General features: G+C 41.3%; 1 protein-coding gene across 5 annotated transcripts in view; it reads left to right on the top strand.

Annotated features, from left to right (window-relative positions):
* The first annotated feature begins 2,879 nt into the window (after window positions 1-2,879).
* The window catches only part of Ttbk2 (tau tubulin kinase 2), a 168,605-nt gene continuing 152,020 nt past the window's right edge, over window positions 2,880-19,464 (top strand). For 3 of the 5 annotated variants that reach the window (XM_074065775.1, XM_074065770.1, XM_074065767.1), the window contains exon 1: window positions 2,880-3,261. The gene's annotated coding sequence lies outside the window, so the exon portion shown is untranslated. Of the gene's footprint in view, window positions 3,262-5,566; window positions 7,195-19,464 lie in introns of those variants that run through there. The other 2 variants (XM_074065769.1, XM_074065768.1) reach the window with 2 other exon arrangements.

The following is a 19,464-nucleotide window of genomic DNA, read 5'->3' as shown; positions in this document are numbered from 1 at the left end:
AATTATGTATTTTTTTTCAATGGCTGTTTTATTTATTTACTTTTTATTCATTTATTTGGTGCTGGGGACTGAACCCAGGGCTTTGCCCATGCTAAACACATGCTTTACCAATTGAGTACCTCTTTCTCCCCCTAGAGAGTTTGTTGTTTTTGTTTTGGTGCTGGGGGTTGCACTCAAGACATCCTACAACACCTGAAATCCTTGAGATTTGTTTTTAAAGAAAGAAATAGAAAGAGAAAAGGGCAGGGGACTCTTTTCCTTGATTTGCACACTGATTTGTGCTGTGGTGCTGTGCTGTTCTGTTAACCACATGATATAAATCTAGATTATTTCTTGTTTGGATCAGGGGAAGAAGGTTACTAAGTGGTATCCAAATATGGGTAAGGGAGACTAAAGATGGAGGAACAGGAGAAGAAGAAAAGACTCTTCAGTATGTCTTCATGCTAGAAGACAAAAGGAAGTTGTGTTGAGAGGAGTATTATGTCTGGTGTGGAGACACTTTGGTGTAAATCTGATCTCTACTCACAATCCATGAATATTCTGTAATATTCATCCTAGAATCAGAGCCTCATTCCTTCAGACATAGCTATCCAGGTCACCTATAAACTGGAATAATTCATTTTTTCCCTTATTTTCCAAAATCTTACTGTATTAGTTGTCTACTTGGTGCTGGGAAATTGAACCCTAAACATTTATCACATAGTTTCCATGAGTCTGGATTTGGGGAGTGGTTTAGCTGGGTGATAATTGTGGTTGAGGTTTCTTACCCCATCTTGGCTGTCAAGATGGCAGCTGGGCCTTCAGTCATTGGCAGGCATGATTGGGGTTAAATGATTCATATCCCAAGAAGAGCTTATGAACATGGATGGTAAGCTGGTGTTGATTATTGGTGTGATGCTCAGTTCCTTGCCAAGAGATCTCTCCATGGGGCTGCTTGGGTGTCCTCATGATATGACAACAGTTCCTTTCTAAGTGATCCAAGAGACCATAAGGCAGAAACAGCAGTATCTTTTTAGGACAGAGCTTTAATATTCACACACTATTAACACACAGAAATTTCTGGAAAATCCTATTGATTACATAGGTCGGCCCAATTCATTATGAGGAATGACTACATAGGGAGACTGAGATCATTGGGGACTATCTTAAAGGTTGGTTACATTTATTTCTTCTAAATAATATATATAATATTAGTTATGCATTAGATATAGTTATTCACTAGTTCCAATTTCTATCATCTATTTGTCTGTCTGTCTATCTAGAGAATTCCTGAATTCTAGGACTAGCTCTTGAATAATATATTACATCACCAATCATCCTAATTGAAAAAATATCTCTGGGGACAGATCAAAATTCTTAAGGGAAAAGACCAGGGAATGGGGGAGGATTTTATTGCTAGATATAATTTCAATGAATCGGACATTTTTCCCTATATACTTTTTTAAGTAAAAAAAAAAAAATTATAGGAACCTTAATCCTTTCCTCACATTATGCACCTGGTCAATACTGTGAACTTGTGGTTTTAATCAGTAGAAAAAAAGCAATTTGGCAACTTTGTGTTTGAATGGGACAGGATGGGCCGCATCATCAGTTGCCTTTAATGTACATTTTGTCCTGCTTTTTCAAGAGTCTGGACATGACAGACAGTAGGGACGCCATCTTATTTTATTTTATTTATTTATTTATTTTAAGAATGTCAATAGGCTGTAGCACTTCCTGAACAAGATCAAACCGATTCTTCTAAGAACACTTCTGGAGATTGGATACAGGACTTTTTCTATTCTGAATCAGCTTTAATGGTAAAGTAAATTGATTGAAGAAAAATTTTAAAGTAAAAGTGAAGCTTAGAATTCATTGTATCCTTTCTCTCCCTAGCAAATCCCTGAGAGTCATTGTTGATTTTTAAGAAGGGCATTGGACATGGGGAGTCTTAACAGACTGGAGTTTGGGTTCTACCACTAGTTAGCTTTATAGCCTTGGGAAAGTTGTTTAACCTCTTTGAGTTTTATGTAAATTGATCAGAAAAGATGGGGAGTGGGGGGCGCTAATCCTTCCCAGAAGAGGCTGGCAGTAAATGTAAATTTATAATCAACACTAAATGCAAATCCTTGCCACAAACCTAATTGCTCCACTCGCCTGGCTATTCTTTGAGTCTCTGAGCAGCAACTCCTGCACACTCTGGCTTAGAATCCTATCCGGATGGATCATGGAGTCTTTGGCTGGTGGTGTTTCACAAGCGGGCATGAAATCTGGTTCTTGGTAAAGTCACCCCCATTTCCAGGCTCAAAATGCCTTTGCAATTCCCTCGCCTGCATGGCCCTCCCGGGGATTAGTTTCGGATTAGGCAGGGTTCTGGGGACGGCGCCAATTCGCCAACTCTGATTCTGATTAAGCAGTGCCCGGGCCTCATGATTCGCAGCCCTTCATCGCGACTGCCTCCGCGTGTACATTCACATGGTGACAAAGCATTACTGATTTTCTTCCAAAAAGCCCACCCTGGGGTTACAACCATGCCAAGTTAACTGCTGAGCATGGAGAACACCTACGCGCGTCAACCACTAGCCTCAGAAGCCGTACGTCTCTCCACCCTCCCGGCGGGCAAGTTGCGGTGGTAGTTGGAACTACGAGACCCAGAATCCCTGCGCGCATGCGTGCTGCCATTGTGATGCTCCTTTCCCGGTAACTCGCCCTCTCAGGCAAACCTGAAGATAGCGGCAATTCTCCGGTGGGGGGCGGAGACGCTCTCTGCCTGACTCCCTGCCCCCGTCGTGATAGGCAACTGGATCAGCCAACCGACGCTGCGGACTTGGACCGCGCTGCCCAATCAGCAGCTGTTTTGGAGAGGTAGGCGTGCGCAGTGGCAGGGCAGGTGGGCTAGGCTGTGCCGGGTTGCGAAGGGGGAGAATAACGTCGGGTCGGGTCAGCGGGCGCTGCAGTAGTCGCCGCAGCGGCGATGGGAGCGGTGGGGACGAGGCGGCGGCGGCGGCAGGAGGAGGAGCAGGGGCTGGCACGGGAGCAACGGCTTGGGGCGGCCAGCAGTAACAGCAGCAGCCGCCGCCGCCGCCAGTAGACGCCGACTGTACCTGAGGGGACGACTCAACCGGCCGGCCCTCTAAGCCGCGCTCGGGTCCCGCCGCAGTGGGCGGCGGGGGATGGGCAGGCGGCGGCGGTCCCGCCTGCTGAGGGTTGTCCCCTGCCGGTCCCGGCCCTGAGCTGGACCTCAGTCCTCCGCCCGAAATCCCCGCGTCCGCCTCGGCCCAGGTAGGACACACCCCCCCCCTTCCCGAAAGCCCCGGTCGCCACGGGGTAGCCAGGGTCCCACCAGTGCTGACCCTTCCACCTGCCGCACCCTTGGAGAGGAAGAGAGGGGTACCCAAGGCTCTTTAGGGCGCCGCCCACGCCCTAGGCTCGTGCAAGACCCAGTTAGTCTTCGCATCGGTTCTGGTTCTGTCCATTTTCCCGAAGGGTGCTGCCACGTTTCCTCTTAGGCTTTGGGTGTCATCGCTGAACTTGGAGGGTCACGAAGCTTTATCTGTTTTTCTGTCTGAGGGTGACCCATATATCACTTATACTCTTCTGTTACAGGGAGCGAACACAGAATTCTGGAAAAAAAAACAAAAACAAAAACAAAAAAAATCGTTTCTTTCCCATCCGCTTCCCCCACTATAATGGAGGGGGCCATGGGACTGTGGAATCTGCCCTAGGTATTGTGTGGAGGACTTTCTGGTACTTAGTGAGAGTGTTGAAGTAATGACCCGAGGGATTCGCTTGTCATTTGCTTTGACAAAGATGATGATGTTGACACCCTGGGATGCTGCAGGACGGACAAAGGACCCCACACCTATGTCCTGTCAAATCAGAGGAGTAAATAAACCATTGGGATCACAGGATAACTTTATTCTGCAATGAAGTTAATTTCGTTTCAGTCGTGGCTGCATTAGAGGGAAAAATGACATTGAGTTGTACTTTGCTTTGAATTAAAGTTGATAGGTGGCAGCAATGCTGGCATTAACTCATCTCTTCCCTCGCTTTGGAAATGTTCTTTCTTGGAACATTAAAGAGGACAGTTTTATTATAACCTGTGTATGCTGCGAAGATGTTTTGTTGTTCAGCAGAAATGAGTTTTTGTGTGTGTGGGCGGGTCATGTTATGAATGGGCACATGTGTGTACACACACACACACACACACACGCGCGCGCGCACACACACCGGGAGCCAGTCTGTTTTGTCACATGTGTACACACACACGCGCACCGGGAGCCACTCTGTTTTGTTAGTGTTTGCTTCTGAGCCATTAATAACAGCTGCGTTGGTGTTTAAATGCGGACTTGCCAGGATAGACCACAAAGATGTGTCTGCTCTTTGGCTAAATTGGATAAAATGACATTTCTTTCGGAGAGAAAAACGGGAAATGATTTTTAAATATTGAGGGAGTTGAACACTAGGTATTGCCATGGTGATGACAAATATAACTTAATATGACTAATCTTGAAGAATTTGTCTTAAATCTAAATATTTCAAATAATAACTGTGTGTGAACTTGGGGTGATATATTATTATCTATTCAAGTTAAAAACATTGAAAGGAATCTTTAACTTAGAGGCTGTGTTTCCTTTATGATGCATTTTTATCATGGCACCAAAACGGATGCTTGAAGTATGATTATAAAGGAAAGTTTTTCTAATATTTTTCCTTTCTGGTAGAATGTTAAGAAATGCTTTTTTTTTTTTTTTTAATCTTCCAGCTTTGGACACATAAAAGAAATTAAAGTTCATAGCTTCATTAACTCAATTTATAATACCAAATTAAAGCAAATTTGATCTTGAATAGGGAGCTAAGGATAATATATTTTGCTGATTATCTTGTACTGTGGTTCATACATAATTTAGTAAATCTCTATTATATTATACATGACTTCTGATTTGTATGTCTTCTTTTGGCTTTTAAGTACTGATTATTTTAATACCTCAGGAAAGCTGGGCAAATTGAACTCAATTATATAGAGTTTCATACATCTTTAAATGTACTGTTAGAAGTGAAGTTTATTTAATTTAGACAATTTTGAGGTCATTTTACCAAAATGCATTAAAATGTGGCAGTGATAGGTTGTTGGTTTTTCAAAGGAGATGAATACTACAAAGCTGGGTTAGCTACTATGGTCATGGAATTTAAATCTCATTTTGGTGATAAGCAGGCAATTTTTATATGGTTTCCATATTTAAGAAGTAATTTATTAGCAGGGTGCCACTGATTCATGCCTGTAATCCTAGCTACTCAGGAGACAGATCAGAAGGATCAAGGTTCAAATCCAGCCTGGGCAAATAGTTTTCAAGACCCTATCTCGAAAAAACCTGTCATAAGAAAAAGGGCTGGTGGAGTGGCTCAAGTGGTAGAGCTCCTGCCTTGCCCCCTGAGTAGAAACCCCAGTTTACCACTAAGAAGTAATTTATTGATGGAGGGGGTGAATTTGACTAAGATACTTTGTAAGCACTTTTGTAAATGTCACAGTGTCCCCCTAGTACAACAATAGTATGATAATAAAATTTTTTAAAAAAAGAGTGGATTAGGGGTGGTGGAGTGGCTCAAATAGAGTGCCTACCTAGCAACCCCAGTACTGCCAAAAAAAAAGATAAAAAAAATGTAATATAGGATTGGGGATGTGGCTTAAGTGGTAGCATACCTGCATTGAAGTGCAAAGCCCAGTACCCCAAAAGAAGTAGTAGTAGCATGTACAGATGACAACTTGATTGGGACTTATGAGACTCCTTGAGCTGAACTACCCAGCTAAGACACTTTTTTTGTGGCAGTACTGGGGTTTGAATTCAGGGCCTCATACTTGCTAGGAAGCTTCTCTACCACTTGGGCCACACCCCTAGCCCTTTATGCTTTAGTTATTTTTTGGATAGGTTCTTATGTTTTTACCCAGGGCAGGCTTGGACCACGATCCTCCTACGTATTATCTCCACTATAGCTGGGATTATAGACATGTACCACCATACCCAGTTTATTCATTGAGATGGGGGGGGTCTCACTAACTTTTTTCCCCAAGCTAGTTTTGAACTGAATCAAGATCCTCTTGATCTTGGCCTCCTGAGTAGCTGGAATTATAGGGGTGAGCCACCATGCCTGATCACTTTCAGATTCTTTTTTGGTGATACTGGGGTTTGAACTCAGGGCTTTGTGCATGCAAAGTAGGCTCTCTATAGCTTGAGCCACACCTCCAGTCCATTTTGCTCTGGTTATTTTGGAGATGAGGTCTTGAGAATTATTTGCCTGGTCTGGCCTCAAACCTCAGTCTTCCCAATCTCAGCCTCCTAAGTAGCTAGCATTACAGGCTTGAGCCACCTGCACCTGGCTTCAGATTCTTAAACCTTAGAAACTATATGAAATAATACATGTTTGTTACTTTAAAGACTTTATAACGGGAAATTTTTTTGTGTGTGTGGTACTGGGATTTGTACTCAGGGCTCATACACTTGCTAGGCAGGAGTTTTACTTCTTGAGCCATGCCTTCAACACTTTTAACTCTGGTTATTTTGGAGATAGGGTCTTTCTTTTTGCCAGTGTTGCCTAGATCTCGATCCTCCTATTTTATGTTTCCTGCCATTGCCAAGATGACAGGCATGCCACTATGCCCAGCTATTGTTTGAGATGGGGCTCTTGGGAACTTTTTTGCCCTAGCTGGCCTTGAATTGTGATCCTCCTGATCTCAGCATTCCAAGTAGTTAGGATTACAGGTGTGAGCCACCCCTGGTGCTCATCTTATACAAGGGAGAATATTAATGACCATTATGAGCTAGTGTGAGATGGATTGACCAGCAGATACAGCAACTTGATTGAACATATAGTACTTACAGACTTCTCTGAACATTTTGGATTTTTTCCCATGATTTTACCTTTGTGTATAAGGTAGTTGATTTTTATTTTTAATGGAACAGGATAACTTTAAACTCCTTAAGTGATTCTCCTACCTTAGCTGCTCAAGTGGCTGAGGCTACAGTTGTATACCACCACACCTATCTTATTTGAGGCATTAACAGCTGTTTCTTAAATTGTGTTATAGGAATTTATTTTCACTTCAATCAGGGTAAAGCGTCCCAAAGTAAAAAGTTAACTGTTCTTTGAAAAGAATCTGGATCTATAATCGTGTGTCCTGAGGAATGGAAGGTAGAAATAACTTCTTAGTTCCCTTCGGTAAGCTGTCCAGCTTTAACTTATGTTTTAAGAATCATTATTTATTTAATAGACTATATCTTTATTGCAAATAGAAATCAGTATTTTTTGTTTGAACTAGAAAATATATTTTCCATTATGTCTCTTTTTAGCAACATGCTTTTATTATTTATTTATGCATGTGTGTATATATATATGTATATATATACACACACATATACCCTTGCATATATATGTATATATATATATATGAATATGTGTATACATGGGATACTAGGAATTGAACCCAACAGCTTGTATATGCTAGTCAGGTGCTCTACCACTGAGCTACACCCCTTTTTATTTTATTTTATTTTGACACAGGGCTTCCATAAATTGCCCAGACTGGCCTGGTACTTGTAATCCTTCCTCCTCACCCTCCAGAGTAGCTGAAATTGCAGGCATGTGCCACTACTACAGCCAGCTCATTAATATTTTGTACCTGTCTTTTTCTTCTTTCTGTAGTATCCAAATAGTTGCCTTTAAAAAATGAGGCTGCAAGCTTGGCACTGGGGGCTCACACCTGTAATACTTGCTACTCAGGCAGAGATCAAGAGGACTGAAGTTTGAAGCCAGCCCAGGCAAATAATTCTTGAGACCCTATCTCAAAATTACCCAATACAAAAAAAGGCTGGCAGAGTGGCTCAACTGGTAGAGTGCCTGCCTAGCAAGCCCTGAGTTCAAATCCCAGAATCACCAAAAAAAAAAAAAGAGTTTGCATTGTTTCTCTTAGTTTGTGTGGTCATTTAAGTACTTTATTTCATTAATATTTGTCTGAGAGTTGTCTGCATGTTGTATATTATGAATTAGGATTGATCCATGAAGTTTCTCAGTTTCTCAAAAATGGTTTTATCAACATTTTTTCAATGACTAATAAGGCAGAGATGAGAGGACTAAAGTAGGAAAAAATGAATGACCAAAGAGAAAAATGTCAGCCACACCTCTTATGAAATTTGTGTAAAAATCATCTGGAAACTAAATTATATGATAGATAGTAAACTAGATTAGGCCTTTTTGCTGGACCTTCAATAGTACTTTAAAATTTTAACATGGGGGACTGGGGACAAGGCTCAAGTGGTAAGGTGTTTGCCTAGCAAGTATGAGACCCTGAGTTAAATTCCTAGTACTGAAAAGAAAAAAATATTCCACATGTCCAAGACAAAGTCATACCTCTTTTAAACTTCTTTATTCTGTGACACCATTCAGTTAGTTACTCAAGCTCAGATATCTCAAGTTTTGTTTTTTGTCTCCTTGTTTCTTCTGGTACTGCATGTACAAAGCCTCCTCTTTGTATTTTTACTGTCACCACCTTAAGCCAGTCTTTCTGAATCTTATTTATTTATTGGTGGTACTGGGGGTTTGAACTGAGGATTCACACTTGCTCTGCAGGAGCTCTGCTTCTTGAGTGGTGCCTCCCCTCTGTCCTCCCTTTTAGTTATTTTTCAAATAGGGATTCTTTTTTTTGTTTTTCCGGCCTGGGCTAGCCTGGACCTCCATCCTACTATGTACTGGGTTAGCAGGTGTGAGCCACTATGCACAAAATTTATTGGTTGAGATGAGGTCTTGCTAACTTTTTGCCTAGGCTGGCTTCAAACCACAATCCTCCTGATCTCTGCTTCCCAAGTAGCTGGGACTACAGGTGTGAGCTACCATGCTCAGCCTACCTTAAATCTGAACAATAAGCTGTTAGCTGCATCCATCCATTCATAAATATTCACTAAACATCTATTATGTTACTGTGCAGATGGTTAGTGATCTAGCAATGAGCAAGACGGAAATAAATTCTTCACTTGAGGAGCTTACAATATAGTGGAAGCAAACATTTGTAGAACAAGGTATTATAAGTGTTCCCAGTATTACGAAGAAAAATATAGATAAGGGTATGTAACAGACAGACCTAGGAGTCTAGAGGTAGGTTCAGGGAAGAAGTTTCTGTTTTACCAATCAGTTCATTCTATATCCTCCACCAGATTTAGAGGATAGAGGACATATTATTGCTACAATTAGCTAAATAATTAAAAATAAATGTTCTTAAATGAAAAAGAATTTAAAAATTAAATGTTCACACAATCCTTATGTGTTATTTGGTCTTTCTGTTGCTGTGACAAATCTGAGAAAACAACTTAAGGGAGGAAAGATTTATTTTGGCTCACAGTTTCAGACATTACAGTCTGTAATGGCAGGGAGGATGTAGCAGAGCAGAGCAGCTCTCCTCCTGGCAGCCAGGAGGCAGAGAAAGAGAATGCTTACACTTGGAGGCTTTTTCCTTTTTCCCCTTGTTAACTTGGCACCCACACACATCCCTTTAAAACATGACATTTTACCCCCAGCCTCCCAAATACTCATGTCCATCTTATAATACAAGATGCATTCAGTCCATCTCCAAAAGTCCCCATAGTCTTTACAGTTCCAACATTGTTCAGAAGTCCAACTCCTCCTCTGAAAATAAAGGCAAACTCTTAGCTGTGGGCCCCTATAAGATCAAAAAGAAGATCACAAACTGGGCATGGTGTCACATTCTTGTACTCTCAGTTACTCTGCAGGCAGAGGGGTTGCAAGTTCAAGACCAGTCTGAGCAAAGTTAGGAAGACTCTTACCTCAAAAATAAAATGCAAATAAAAGGGCTGAGGGCATTCTGAAGTGATAGCTTGCCTAGCACAGGCAAGGCCCTGAGTTCAATCCCCAGTGCTAAAAAAAAAGAAAAAAATTATATACTTCCAACATATAGTGGCATAGATTAAAGATTCCTGTTGCAAAAGGGAGGAACAGAAAAATAGGAAGAGGGAATGGCACCAAGGAAAGACTGAAACCTAGTTGTGCAAACGTTAGCTTGGTAGCTCCATGTCCAGCATCCAGGGCACATGGTGGTATGGTGTGAGCTCCAGAGGACTTGGGCAGCCCTGCCCCTATGGCCTCATTGCCTGTAGCCCAGGTGGCCTCTGTCTTTGGTTGGCTCCAATTAGTTCCTGTGGCTTTCCTTGGCAGATGTTCACATTCCTAGCATCTCTAACTTCCTGGGTCTCCATTGTATCTTTGGCTCCACTCTCAGGACACCTTACCCTCTCGGGGGCTCCTTGAAGGGAATCTGGTATTACTACACGTTGCCTGGCCTCCTTCAAGCTTTTCTTTGAAATCTGTGTGGGAGCCTCCATGACCCCACAGTTCTTGCATTCTGCATGCCTACAAAATCAGCATCACTTGGATGAGTCCAAGGTCTGCTGCAAGCTCCATCACTACCTAGTTGCTGTGGCCTCTGAGTCACTAACCTAGGTGGCCCTGTGCAAACAGGGTGACCAGGAGCTCTCAAAGCAGTCTTCCAATTGAATTAAATCCTTTAGGGGGCTTGGCTTAAATAGTAGAGCACCTGCCTAGCAAGTGCAAGGCTCTGAGTTCAAACTTCAGAGCCACCAAAACGAAAAAACCTTTACATACTTGAGCCTGTGATGGATACTGTCCAGCTAATTTCTGAAATGTCTTTAAGGCATCTTTCATGTTGTCTTTGCAAAGTACTTGACTTCTTTTTAATAGCCCTAATCTCTTCAGTTGTACTTGGCATGGCTCCAACTTTACAACTTCCTTGCTGCGTAAAATGCAAGTTTTTCAAACCTTTCTGCTGGACAGTTTTCACTGTAATTTTAAAAGCAGATAACAAACCCCATGCCACAGTTTGAATGCTAGGCTGCCTTGAAATTTTCTCTTCTAGATTAATTAATCTGCCACTTTTAAACTCAGCCTTTAACAAAGTCTTAGCACATGGACAAAACAGACAAGGTCTATGTACATTGCTAAGTGTACCATGAATAGCTTCTAGAGCAATTCCCAATAGAGTCCTCATTCCTATCTGAAACCTCACGTACACAGTCTTTCCTGTCCGCATTCCTATCAGCATTCTGATCTTCTGACCTCCCACCAGAACTGTCCCATAAGCTCTACTTGGAGCATTCTGGGCTTTCTCTAGCTCTGTCCTCCAAACTTTTCCAAGCTCCTGCAAACCAGTTTCAAAGACTGCTATGGTCAGGTAGTAACAGCAGCAACCCCACTTTTCTGGTACCAATTTTCTGTGTTTGACTTCATTACTGTGACTAAATAACCTTACATAAATGACTTAAAGGAGGGAGACTTTATTTTGGCTCAGTTTCAGAGGTTTTAGTCCATCATGGTGTGGAGGACGTGGCTCAGAAGAGCACTTCACTTCATGGTGGCCAGGAAATACAGAGAGAATGCCTGTGTTTAGGGACTTTTTCTTTTTTCTCCTTTTCATTGATGGCTTTTTTTTTTTTTCTTTTGTGTGTGTGGGATTGGGGTTTGAACTCAGGGCTTCACATTTGCAAAGCATGTGCTCTACCACTTGAGCCATACCTTCAGTCCATTTCCTCTGGTTGTTTTAGGGATGGGGGGGAGTCTCTCAAATTATTTACCTGGGCTGGCCTCAAACCATGATCCTCCTGATTTCAGCCTCCCAAGTACCTAGGATTGCAGATGTGAGCCACCTGCACATAACCCTTTTTTCTCCTTTTATTCTGTCCAGCTCCCTAGTCTGTGGAATGTGGTGCCCACATTCAGGGCAGGTCTTCCTTCTCTTAGTTAATCCTCTCTGTACATGTTCTCACAGATATACTCAGAGTTGTGCTTTGCTAATCTCCTAGGCATTTGTCAATCCAATCAAGTTGACAATCAAGATAAGCCATAACACCTTGACATAGCTTTGGAAAGATCTTTTCAAGAACACCAGAACCCTTTGAAAAGTTTTATCCTAAGAGTCTATCATTCCTGCTAAGATAGGTTTCTATTTGGGTTCTCCCAGGCCTCAATTGCTTAGGTACTGATAGAATTCCTGTGTTGCTTCAAAGTCTCCATTTGAACCATCAGAAGTTAGGAATAGGTTTTGTAAGTAGCCAGAGTTTATATAGTTGTAAGGAAGAAGTGTTCCATGCTGGGCCAGATGGTGCATGCCTATAATCACAGCACTTGTGAGACTGAGGCAGGAGAATTACAAGTTTGAGGCCAGCCTGGGCTACATAGTAAGACCCTGTCTGAAAACAAATGAAAAACAAAATCTTACTGTAATGAAGATCTTTAGAGAGGAGGTTTTGTATTGATTTGTTTTTCTTTTTTGATATTTTGTGTAAGGATCATAGACATAATGCCTTGCTTGGTTGATTTGGTTATAGATTTTATCCAAGGAATGATTTTGTTTAGTTTTTGTTTATAATCTGGTCACATTCATTACCCTTTTCTTTCTATAAAGGAAGAATTTGTATGTCTGTAATATTGTCACTAGGGAGAGAAGAACAAGATTGTTTACTTTATCATTCTGTTCTAATTACAAATACTGATTTGTAAAATTTCTCTTCACTTTTAGTAGATATTTTACTTTCTTGGGTATGTTTTATTGAGGTCAGATTCGGTGCTACCCACAGTATAATTTACCTTCTGTAAAAGATTAAAAGGAAAGTTTAAGTGTGAGTTGTGACTAAATTTTTTTCTCTTTTGCTCTCAGCAAGTAGGACTATTCCCCAATCTTCATCTCTTTGTAGTACTTCCTTTTCTTTCTTTCTTTTTTCTTTTTTTTTTTTTTTTTGCATACTAGGGTTGAACTCAGAGCCTATATCTTGAGCCATTCTACCAGCCCTTTTTTTTGAAGGTTTTTTTGAGATAGGGTCTCGTGAACTATTTGTCTGGGCTGGCTTCGAACTATGATCCTCCTGATTTCTGCTTCCTGAGTAGCTAGGATTACAGGCGTGAGTCACCGGCATCCAGCTTTCTTAGTATTTCTTCAGATAAGTTTTTGCTAAGATTTATGAATTGAAAAATAAATACAAAAATCCCACTGGGTTTATTTTATCCTGGAACCTTATTTCTGCTGCTTACATAGTAGATGCCTTGAAAAACTTAGCTAGTATGTGGTCTTTAAACTCGTGTTTACATCCAATCTTGTTTTATTTTACCAAAAATTTAGAATATTTTTGTAATGAAAAAAATGTAACATTTTGACTTTTGAGATATGTAAGATAGCCACTGTGCATCTCATTATATTTGTTTGTTTTTGAGACAGGGTCTTGCTGTGTAACCCAGGCTGGTCTTGAACTACCAGACTCCCAGATTCTGGCTTATAGACATGTACCATCACACCTACCTTATAATACGTGTTTTAAATAATTTTATCATCTGTGCCTGTGCCTTTTTTGGGTCTGATTGGTATTTCTCTTTGTTTATATCCATGGTGATATTTGATTGGGTGCCAGACATTGTGATTTTATATTGTTATGCCCTGTTTATTCTTTCTTTAAATATTTTTGGAATTTATTTTGGGATACAGTTATTTGAAAAGTTTCATACATTCAAGGTCCTTGATATTTAAAGGTCTTTGTTGTTGTTGTTGTTTTGTTTTTACTGTGACAGTTGAGTATACAAACTCTTCATAGCTCTCTTGAGAATCAAGATTATTCTGCCTGCTCCTTTTCAGTGGTTCTTTCCTTGGCCTTAATGGCTTCATTTCAACACACACTGGTAAGCATTCAGCCAAAGCCTTTGAAGATCTCCAGCTTTCTACTCTCCAGAGTTCTGCTCAGAATACTTTAGCTCCTTGGCCTCCCCATAGTGCTTAACTCTCTCCTCAGCTTGCTCAGACCCCTGGTCTGAGCAAGCAAAATTATAACGATGCTATAGTTCAATTTATAATAGTTGTAGAATAATAATTTTCTCCTACTGATGAAAACATTTTTATATGAATTTGATAAGTAAAGATTTCAATCTGGCTTTCCATGCAAACATGATTATTTCCTTTCATCAGTATTCAAGCAGTACAGGAACTGTTTTTGGACAGGATTATGTCTACGAATGTGACTATTTCTCCTGCTATTTAAAGAACTTGTAAAATGGCTACCATTTGTTGGGTGCAGTCAGTGTGTGAGGTTCTGTGATAAATAAATGCTTTCCATATGTTATATATTAGCACTTTAAGTCTTTAACCACCATTGTTATTCTTCTCTTTTCTTTTCTTTTTTTTTTGGTAGTACTAGGGTTTGAACTCAGGGCTTCACACTTGTTAGGCAGGCACTCCAACACTTGAGAGCCACTCTGCCAGCCCTTTTTTGTGTTGGGTAGTTTCAAGACAGGGGCTCTCGAATTATGCTTAGGCTGGCTTCAAATCAAGATCCTCTTGATCTTTGCATCATGAGTAGCTAGGATTATAGGCTTTAGCCACTGACACCTGGCCCATTATCCTTTTTTTTAATAGAAAAGGAAAATGAGCCACAGAGAAGTTAAGTAATGGCTTAATAGCCAGGATTTGAATCTAGGTGGTTTGTTCTTAATCTCTGCATGTAAAGTTACCCCTGGAATTAGATAATAAATTTACTTCAGTTTTATACTAATTTTTCAGATTATACACTTGCAGGGAGTTTTCTTCAGTGTTTTATTTGGTCTATTTTGTTATTTATTTAGTTTTTATTTGTGGTGTTGGAAATCAACACATGCTAGGAACATGTCCTAACCCAGCCCTGGTTTATGTTTTTTGATGTTCTTTTCTATTTGTCCTCTAATCATTCTCATTTTGTGTGTGTGTGTGTGTGTTTTCTCTTTTTTTTTTTTTTTCTAAATTGTAGCTTTTTTGTGTGTGTGTTGTGGTACTGGGGTTTGAACTGAGGGCCTCACACTTGCTAGGCAGGCACACTACCTCTTGAGCCATTCCACCAGTTCATTCTCATTTTTGCTCTACCTTTATCTTTCTCTTATCTTTATGTTATACTTGTATGTGGGTATCTGTATGTTAGAAATATTGACCACCGGAGACCCACCAGGGTTGCAATTAAGGACATAGACAAGATGAATCTTCTCGACAAGATGATATGTACTTCTGCAGAAGGGTGCTCAGGTGTGGAGGCCCAGCAAGCACACAGAATGGGAAATCTCCGGTTTTATCCCTAACACAATGGGTCCTGCCCCTCCCTTGTATTGGTCAGAGCTGGGACTCACAGTCTCTTCATGATTGGCTGAAACATGAAACCAGGGGCAGTGTTGGCATTTCTCTGCAGTTTGGTGGAGGGATGAAACTTAACTTTGCAAGAACCCTTCCTGTCATGCACATGTTACAGTTGCTTTATTTAATATGTGTGCAGAATATTTGATCTATTCCAGCCAGACATTAGTTTCCCCATAAACTGTCTCAGTAGCCATGGTCTGCTTTAGATCCTTCACTTTTACTATACTCACTTTACTTTGGTCATTATAAGATCTTGGAGGTTTTGATGGCAGGGGTTTGGTAGTTGGGGTACTACCACTAGAGGAAGGGGAATTGGTGAGATTTTTAACTGATCTTAAGGAGAATTTACCCAGGGGTCTCTTGCTGAGATATCTGCTCCTAATTCAAATACTCATGGTGCTATTTTAGGTTCCTGGTCTAGGATGTCTGGGTTGTTAGTGATCAAAAGTATTGGATTGCATTGTAAATCCTGGCAATTATTTGGTGGACTGCCTTTAGGCAAGTGTAGTTTAGCTTGTAAGGGGGTCTGCCTGGAACTACCCTTTGGGCAGAGGCAGGCCAGCCCTGATACTTGGTTGTCCACCAGACCTCATTCCACCTGGAACAGGGAAGACTGTCTGTGCCCCCTGTATTCTTTCCCCATATAGGTTCTGGGCAGAAGTATTCATTCTCCCCTGAGAGTTGCCTTTGGTCAAACAAATTTTCACAGGGAAGGACTAGGCATGCATCAAACATAATGGTTAAGGGGGCAATAGTCTGGGTGACATTAAAAGTAAATATACAGTTTCCTGAAAGAGGAATGGGAGAAACCCAATGTCTTTTTGGGGAGCCATTCTAATTCTCAATAAGGCCAAGGAGAGGCACTTAGTCCAGGGCAGTTTGGTTTCTAAAACTAACTTGGTTAGTTGTCTCTTTAGTATCTGATTCATCCTTTTAACCTTCTCTGAAGGAGGATGCCAGGAGGTGTGATATTCCCATCTGATGGCCAATGGCCTTGTCAGTTCCTTGACTACGTTAGCTGTGAAGTGGCTCCCATTGTCAGAATCTGTGTTTTCAATGAACACAAATCTGAGAATGATTTTTTTTTTTAAGAGTGCTTTGACTACCCCATTGGCAGTGGCACTGGGCAGAAGTATGACCTCAACCCAGTTGGTTAAGTGGTCCACTATAACCAGTAAATATTTTAAGTGGCCCACCTGAGATAGCTCAGTGTAGTCTATCTGAATACTTTAGAAAAGTCTTATGCCTACAGCCCTTCCCCCTGGGGCCCATCCTGGAGTAGCCAGTTCCCTTTTGAGGTTTGAGAAGCACCCAGCTTGTCTAGTTGGTCGTCGTCCTAGGGAATAAAAACGGGGGTCAGAGAAAGGGTCTGAAGGACAGGGGTGAGATGAAACATTGGTACCTCTGAGTGGAGAGCAGCTTCCTTAACAACCTCGTGGACCAAATTATTTCCCTGGACCTCAGGGGAGTGACCCCATTGATGTCCTGGGACACTGACTATTGTAGTCTCCTTGGGAAGCATGAGATTTTTTTAATAGTTTAATGATTAGTTCTTTGTGTACTGAATCCTATTTCTTACTATTAATCAATCCCCTTTCAGCCCATATTTTTCCAAAAGTATGTTCTACTCCAAATGTAGAGTTAGTCAGTATACATGGATCCTTCTTTGTCCTTAAAGAGTTTTAGAGTTTGATTTAGAACAAATAATTTGCAGGTCTGAGCAGACCAAGTTTTGGTCAATCTCCCTGACTCAGTGACCTCTAGCTTGCCTCCGTCTACCATTAAATACCAATTAGGTCTTTCTTTTTTCTTGGGTCACCCTAGTAGAACTGTCCACAAACAGTTTGAGTCCATTTAGGAAAGGGGTCTCCCTAAGATCTGGTCTGATTTTGTTTGATAGTTAATAATGTCCAGGCAATAGTATTCTATAGGGTCCTGAACTTTCCCTCCTAACAGAAATTCCACTGGGTTTAAGTAATTTTGAATAGCGAGGACTAAGTCATCCCTTTTTAATAGGATAGCCTTATATTTTAGTATCTTAGAGTCAGTTAACCATCTCCTCACCTTTGTTGAAGAATTGTCCTGACCTGGTAGGGTATGCTAGCTATTAGAGATCTTCCAAAGGTCAACTTTCAACTTTCCTCAGTTAATACGGCTGTGGTGGCAATCACTTGTATACATTCTGGCCACCCCCAAGTCACAGGGTCAAGGAGTTTAGATAAGTAAGCTATAGGTTGCTGTGTTCCTGGGTAAGAATCCCAAGAGTTGTCTCCTTGGCCACATTAAAAGTGGAAAGGCTTCTCTAGAGAAGGCAGAGCTAGGACAGGAGCAGTAATCACAGATTGTTTAGGGCTTTCTACTATCTGGACTTCCTCCAGTTTTCAAAGCAAAGGACTGGGTTCCTCTTCCAAGGGTTTAGAATAAAGATCTTTAGTTTTAAGAGCATAGGATTCAATCCAGAGTCTACAATATCCCATTAACCCCAGGAAGTTTTGAAGTTCCCTCTTGGTCTCTGGTAAGGGCATACCAGTAATTCCCTTGATGTGTTTGGAACCCAATCTATGCTTTCCTTTAATGATTAAATATCCCAAGTACTTGACTTCCTCTTTAACAAATTCTAATTTGGTTTTTGAAACCTTCATTCCCTGTTGGCCTAAGAAATTTAGGAGGCTGATGGTAGTAGCATCAGTTGCCTCTTTTTTAGTAAGTCCAGATAGTAGAATGTAGTCCACATATTATGGAAGACTCATCTGAGGAAGCCAGAGCAAACCCCCGACACCTGTTCTAACACATGACCAAACAAATTGGAGGAATCAGTGAAGACTTGTGAGAACATCGTCCATCTATATTGTTGTTTTCTCCCTGTTTGCAGATCCTCCCATTCGAGGCAAAGATGTCCCTGCTATCTTCTGCCATGGGCAGGCCCAGAATGCATCTTTTAGGTCCACCATGCTAAGCCACTGGTGATCTGGGGTTATTTTACTGAGGAGAGTGTAGGGGTTGAGAATGACTGGGTGTCTGCTTTGGACTATCTGATTGATTCCCCTTAGATTCTGCGCCAACCAGTAAGACCCATCTGACTTCCCCATTATTAGGATCGGGGTGTAGAAGGGGGGACATACAAGGCTCTAAGAGGCCATCTCTCAGCAGTCCCTCAACTATGGGTTTTAATAAAGCCCAATTTCCCTTCCAAGGGAATAGGGTATTGCTTTTTTCTGTCTCTCCAGGGGTTGTTAAGTCAATATGAGTTGGGGGATTTTTATTCTTCCCCAGTTTCTATCTTTTGTCCAGACCTCAGGAAGGATCAGATTTTTAGCCTGAGCTACCATCAAGTTTAATGAAACCTTACCCCCTTTTTTTAAGATTTTTACCCCTATCCCTATTTCAGACATCAGGTCCCTTCCCAGGAGGTTGGTCCCTGCTTCAGGTACAGAAAGAAAATTTATCCAAGCTTTTTGGTCTTGGAATCTGACCTGAGTATTTTTAAAAAGGGGAACTTTGAATTCTTTTCCTTTCACTCTGAAGATTAAAAGCTGGCCTTAGGAAAGGGATAAGCCTGAGGGTAGAATGCTGAGGGATGACCTGGCGGGTCCAGAATCAACCAAGAAGGTGATCTCTTCTTTGGGTCCCACTTTTAAGTTTATCAAGGGCTCTTTGTAGGACCCATGTAAACAGAAGAGCCCCTCACCCTCCACCCCCAATTCTTCATCAAAGGTCATGAGGGGAATCACCTTTTCTTTTTTCAGTTGGAGCATTCTCTCTCTTTTTTTTTTAATTTCCTTTATTCATATGCGCATACAATGACTGGGTCATTCCTCTCCCTCCCTTTCCCCCCCACCCCCTCCCTCTTGCCCCCACCCCCTGACTTCCGAGCAGATTGGAGCATTCTCTTTTAAAATGGTCCAACTTTCCACATCTGTAACATATTTGTTCTCCCCTTTCTCCCTTAGAGCCTTTGATTTTGGTCTCCCCTTTTGGACTCCCTGAGGAGGTCTTGGTCTATTGTTAAAGGGAGTGTATTTTCTTGAGTGATCTGTCCAGTTGTGAACAGCATAATCTTAGCCTTCTGTATTTGTTTCTCTTTGTTCCATCTAACATAAAACTTTTAGACCTCTCTTAGTAATTCCTCTAAACTCCTGTCTTTTGAGTTTTCTATCTTTTGTAATTTCTTGGTGGTATCAGGCCAACTGTTAGTCACAAGATGGAGCTTAAGCATTCCCTGCTTGAGGGGTCATCTAAATTTAACCCTGAGTACTTTCTCCTTTGAT

The sequence above is a fragment of the Castor canadensis genome, chromosome 2 (genome assembly GCF_047511655.1).
Source record: "Castor canadensis chromosome 2, mCasCan1.hap1v2, whole genome shotgun sequence".
NCBI classification, from domain to species: domain Eukaryota; kingdom Metazoa; phylum Chordata; class Mammalia; order Rodentia; family Castoridae; genus Castor; species Castor canadensis.
This window is presented reverse-complemented; position numbering and strand designations above follow the sequence as displayed.